Here is a 6,405-nt window from a genome sequence, read left to right as displayed (position 1 = left end):
CCACAACCAAAGGTCACAGTGGTAAGCGACCACCAACGATAAACACGTCCACTTAAATCGAAGCCGCTAGGCATATCGACCCACGAAACTTTTATTAGTTTCTCTTGCAATCGTTGGGTTGTACTACCATTTCTAAGCGCCGGTCATACAAATTTCGGAAACTTTTGCTTAACACCTCGTGCTACAATTACAATTACATATCCTTACAGTTCGTGATATTAGCGTCTCTGGACCCCCATTGTTACGAATTTCGAAGACTGATAGTGTAAATACTGTTGAAATTTTTGTACCTTTCCTCAAACATGGTGTGCAGTTCCTTTCAGTGTTTTGGCGCTATGGGCGTAACCGACGCTGGATACCGAAATTTATGAAGAAGCTAACCAACTTTCTTCCACGACAAGCTGAGGTCACTGTCCGGGCTACAGCTGATGTTTCACGATTTATGCTTGATGTCTCCTGCGTTTTTCGATCAACGCGTTTGAGTATACAGCGATTTAGAACTTTGGAGAATCTCAGTATAAATATCAAACTACTTGTCCGTTGAAGATGTGTTTTCATAACCCCGCTTTCTTCCAAACACACACTTTTATCTTTTACTTAGATATGTCTTAGCATTTTTGTGCAACATTTTAATGAGTCATATCCCGAGAGATACAGTATTTCACTAAGCTCATATTATTACAACATCAGTATTTTAACCGGGTATCTGGACTAGAAAGTCACATATAACACCGATATAGTGTTTTTTCGTGGTGATAAAAGTGAAGATGTTACTAGAGATACCTCAAATCAAACCTTAATTTGAAAAAGATCAAACGCGATAAAAGTTTTAAACTCTGACATGTACAAAATAACACTCCGTGGCTTCACTTTACGTGCATTCACTGACCGAACGTTCTACATCGGATTTAATTAAATTACTTTCATTCACGTTTATGGGGCTTCTTTTCCTTACTTAAATAAATTTATGAATTATTTGTTGTACTTCACGTAACTGTCTCTGTGGTAGAGAAAATACTAATAGATATGAATTCAGAAAGCACAAACGACGCAGTTGCGAGATGCACCAGCAGAACTCTGTTTCTTGCACCAATCACACTTCTCTTGTCATAAAGTCTATTTATCGAACTATGGAATACTGTAAGCTCATTGATTTCATTTATAACATCATTGCAAGGACTGAAAGGCAGTACAGCATCATAGGCACAGTGGCGAGTGCATATCACAATTTATTTGTCCCTTTTAATAAATAACAACAGATTGCTAGAGGTCTATCGCAGTACATATATCGATTTCTATGTACATGGCACAGAATAATGTACTGGCAATGGTTTCAATGACGCGTTTTGGACCTCTAAATGTATTTGCTTTCAATTTCTTTTACAGAATTCTGAGAAACAGTTCGCAAAGCATAGGTTGTGCTATGAAATAATTGTTAAGAAAATATTCGATATGTGGGACCGTTTCTGAGTTAATTAGTTAGTCATTCAGGCCGTTGCCAGCGCAGATTCAAGCGGCCAGCCCGATTCACTTGGTGTGAGTCGTTCTCATAGCGTACATGATACTGTTCTGGCACGAGTTCGATTCTTACTACCGTACCACGTCCAATTTTTGCATCGCTCTCTCGTTCGGTTTTAGGAAACCAAATGAAGCACATGTTTGTCGACTCCGTCTCGGGCGGGCCGCTTGGATTTACGCACGCAGCGGACTGCTTGGCTAACTTCAATGCTAATTAAATCGGAAACGTTTCGAATTTTTTCTTGACCATTTTTTCTCGGCACAACCTATCGTCCAACACCCTATTAACACTGTACCCTTTCACCTTACAGTGACTGCAATCGAACCGGAGAAATATCCTTGAAGAGGACAAACAAAGATGTGGTTCTTGATGAAGGGCAGCAGTCTTTGGCGGTGTTGCATGGTGGACAGCCTCGGTGATTCACTGGGATAGCTTTCAAACGATGGTGCGGCTGAAATCAAGCGGAAACTGCAGTCATTACACGCTGAAGCACCAAAGGAACTTGTATAGCCATACGTTTTTCAAATACAGAGATATGTAAACAGGCAGAATAAGGCTCTGCCATCGGTAACGCCTATACAAGATAACAAGTGTCTGGCGCAGTTGTTAGATCGGGAACTGCTGCTACAACGGCAATTTATCAAGGTTTAATGAGTCTGAACATGGTGTTATAGTCGGCGCACAAGCGATGGGACACAACATCTCCGAGGCAGCGAAGAAGTGGGGATTTTCCCGTACAACTATTTCACGAGGAATGTCAGGAATCAGGTAAAACATCAAATCTCCGACAACGCTGCGGCAGGAAAAATATCCTGCAACGACGACTGAAGCGAATCGTTCAGCGTGACAGAAGTGCAACCATTCCGCAAATTGCTGCAGATTTCACTGCTGGGCCACCAACAAGTGTCAACGTGACAATCATTGAACGAAACATCATTGGTGTGGGCTTTCGGAGCCGAAGGTCCACACGTGTACTATTGATGACTGCACGACACAAAGCTTTTCACCTCTCCTGGGCCGCACGGTGTGATGTAAAGCCATTCTATTCTCTCAAGCGGACCCAGAACTGCCGCGAGGAGTGGCTGCGCGGTTTGAATCCACACACATCTGCACATTTTGCACCTCTCCAGGGCCCATCCACACACGTTGCCTAGTCGAATGAGTTTCGTTTCAAATTGTATCGAACGGATGGACACGTAGGGGTATTGAGACAGCCCCATGAATACATGGACCCTGCATGTCAGTAGGGGACTGCTCAAATTTGCTCGAGGCTCTGTAATGGCGCGGGCCATGCACAGTTGGAGTGATATGTAGCCCCCGATACGTCTGGATTCGACTCTGATAGGTGACACACATGTAAGCATCCTGTCTAGTCAGCTGCATCCATTTGTGTCTATTGTGCATTCCGACGGACTTGTGCAATTCCAGCAGGGCAATGCGACATCCTTAAGTGCAGAATTGCTACAGAGTGGCTCCAGGAACACTCTTCTGAGTTTAAACACTTCCGCTGGAACCAAACTCTCCAGACATGAACATTATTGCTCATATCTGGAATGCCTTGCTAGATGCTGTTCAGAAGAGATCTCCATCCCGTCGTTCTCTTACGGATTTTGGACAGCGCTGCAGGATTCATGGTGTCATTTCACTCTAGCACTACTTCAGACATTAGTCGAGTCCATGTCATGTCGTATTGCGGCACTTCTGCGTGCTCGCGGAGGCCCTACACGATATTAGGCAGGTGTACCCGTTTCTTTGGCTCTTCAGTGTATTTCTCTGCATCTCCTACGTATCATATTCCAGAGATAAAATACCTCCTTTTTCGGATCGCAGGGCATTAGGAAGCTGTCATTAGGAAAAAAAACGAGCGTTTTACGAGTCAGAGCGTGAAATTTTGATCCCTTAATCGGATAGACAGGTTAAAAATTTTAAAAAAAGAAACATAATTTCCGGGAATTATCGAAGTGCGTTTACATGTCTTCTGGTCAGCTGAGTACAAAGTTAGCAACAAAAAATCAACATGTGTAACTCGAAGTATGTCTAATGGAAATGTTGTGTGGCTAGGGCCTCCCGTCGGTTACACCGTACGCCTGGTGCAAGTCTTTCGAGTTGACCCCACGTCGGCGACTTGCGTGTCGATGGGGCTGAAATGATGATGATAAGGACAACACAACACCAAGTCCCTGAGAGGAGAAAATCTCCGACCCAGGCGGGAATCGAACCAGAGCCGTTAGGTATGACAATCCGTCGCGCTGACCACTCAGCTACCAGGTGCGGACAGTATGTCTAATAATGAATAAGGTAAGAAGAACGGTGGTTTGTGCGGCCGAATTATCGTCGCCAAGAAAGACACGAAACCAACAACAGCGACAGTAGTACAAGTTTATATAACTACTAGCGCCTGCGGAAACGATCGGTTTGCTAGGATACAACCCAAAATAACCAGGAGACGTCAGTTTGGCAACGGAGGGAAGTGTGAGTAGTAAGAGTTGAAGAGGAAGCCCAAGAATTGCTTACAGTATGCAGTTTGGGTGCATGTTGCAGTACTTAGGCTTTGGAAGGGTAGAGCAATACGGAGAGATGCGTCAAAGCAATCTTCGGACTGAAGACCAGAACAATATCGTATCATTGTAAATCACACAGTAATTACTGACAACAAGGCTGCAGCACATTTAATCATTGGGAATAAAAAATGACGTAAACAACGCCACACGTTTCCAGCGCAGCTTTTGTTTTAAATTATAAATTCTGCTCTAGACGGCTGCGACTCAAGAGTGCCAGCAACCGTTCATCAGATAACAAGCACATCACTGTGGCTTATGGAAACACTAGGATGTATCGGTTTCCGTGTTGGCGTGGCGTTGAATGGGGGCGCAGCCGTCACCGGAGCCCATAACTCACAGCGCCACCTGCTCGGCTGCCACAAGTTTGGCGCGGCACCTGTAGCCGCGATCCACCGCCTCGGCCGACTCCCGATCGCTAATAACGCAAAGTAAGTCGGCTGGCGTCTTGGGAGGGTCGCCAAGTTGCGCCATGCTTTGTAGTTAGCGGGCAGAGCAGATGCCTGGACGAGACGGTAGGGGCGCCTGCTGCGGCCATACGTCATCGGCCGGCGTGTCTCGCTGCCGGTCCCCCTGAAATATGAGGCCCCTGGGAAGGGCCCCACGGCGGCCGCCGCAGCAACTCGCAACTTCGCTAAACAGGTGAACTCCATCACCATCACACAGTTGCGTAAGACGTCTCCCTTAGCAAGTGACATGCGCCGTCCGTAGTTGAGAACAGCCGCCTTCTGAAATGTTAAGCAAGTGTTTTGCTGCTGTAGAAGTCAATACTCCTGCTAGTACCTAGTTCTATATGTACGAAGGCAAACCATTAGCCAAAACAACTATTACACTTTTACACTGTCCGCCCAAAAAGCAGTGTGCTGGCGTAAGCTGTCGCCAACACACCGGTCGGCAAAGATGTAGGGCGAAGATCGATAATAGGTGCTGGATCAAGGGCGCCTATCGCGAGAGAGACCAGAGACACACCAACAAACAACATGTCGCCAACGTCCTCCCTACAGCATGTATTTAGAACACCGCTGCTCATCTACATGATTACTCTGCAATTCACATTTAAGTGCTTGGCAGAGGGTTCATCGAACCACATACTATCTCCCTACCATTTTACTCCCGAACAGCGCGCGGGAAAAATGAACACCTAAACCTTTCTGTTCGAGCTCTGATTTCTCTTATTTTATTTTGATGATCATTCCTACCTATGTAGGTTGAGCTCAACAAAATATTTTTGCATTCGGAAGAGAAAGTTGGTGACTGAAATTTCGTAAATAGATCTCGCCGCGACGAAAAACGTCTTTGCTTTAATGACTTACATCCCAACTCGCGTATCATATCTGCCACACTCTCTCCCCTATTACGTGATAATACAAAACGAGCTGCCCTTTTTTCCATCATTTCGATGTCCTCCGTCAATCCCACCTGGTAAGGATCCCACACCGCGCAGCAGTATTCCAACAGAGGACAAACGAGTGTAGTGTAAACTGTCTCTTTAGTGGACTTGTTGCATCTTATAAGTGTCCTGCCAATGAAACGCAACCTTTGGCTCGCCTTCCCCACAATATTATCTATGTGGTCTTTCCAATTGAAGTTGTTCGTGATTTTAACACCCAGGTACTTAGTTGAATTGACAGCCTTGAGAATTGTACTATTTATCGAGTAATAGAATTCCAACGGATTTCTTTTGGAACTCATATGGATCACCTCACACTTTTCGTTATTTAGCGTCAACTGCCACCTGCCACACCATACAGCAATCTTTTCTAAATCGCTTTGCAACTGATGCTGGTCTTCGGATGACCTTACTAGACGGTAAATTACAGCATCATCTGCGAACAACCTAAGAGAACTGCTCAGATTGTCATCCAGGTCTTTTATATAGATCAGGAACAGCAGAGGTCCCAGGACGCTTCCCTGGGGAACACCTGATATCACTTCAGTTTTACTCGATGATTTGCCGTCTATTACTACGAACTGCGACCTTCCTGACAGGAGATTACGAATCCAGTCGCACAACTGAGACGATACCTCATAGGCCCGCAGCTTGATTAGAAGTCAATTGTGAGGAACGATGTCAAAAGCTTTCCAGAAATCTAGAAATACGGAACCACCTTGAGATCCCCTGTCGATAGCGGCCACTGGAGGGCCTCACTAACTCACTGTCACTGACTCACTAACTCACACTACAATTTGGCGTCTGTTTGGCCACTCTCAGAGCGGGTCATGAGCTACGACAGTACATAGCGACCAGAACTGTGACTATAGCAAGATTACCGGTATTACATGCAAGAGGACCATTACTGAGGAGCTTGTACCATAACTGGATTCTAT

Source organism: Schistocerca serialis, chromosome 1 (genome assembly GCF_023864345.2).
Source record: "Schistocerca serialis cubense isolate TAMUIC-IGC-003099 chromosome 1, iqSchSeri2.2, whole genome shotgun sequence".
Lineage (NCBI taxonomy): Eukaryota > Metazoa > Arthropoda > Insecta > Orthoptera > Acrididae > Schistocerca > Schistocerca serialis.
This window is presented reverse-complemented; position numbering follows the sequence as displayed.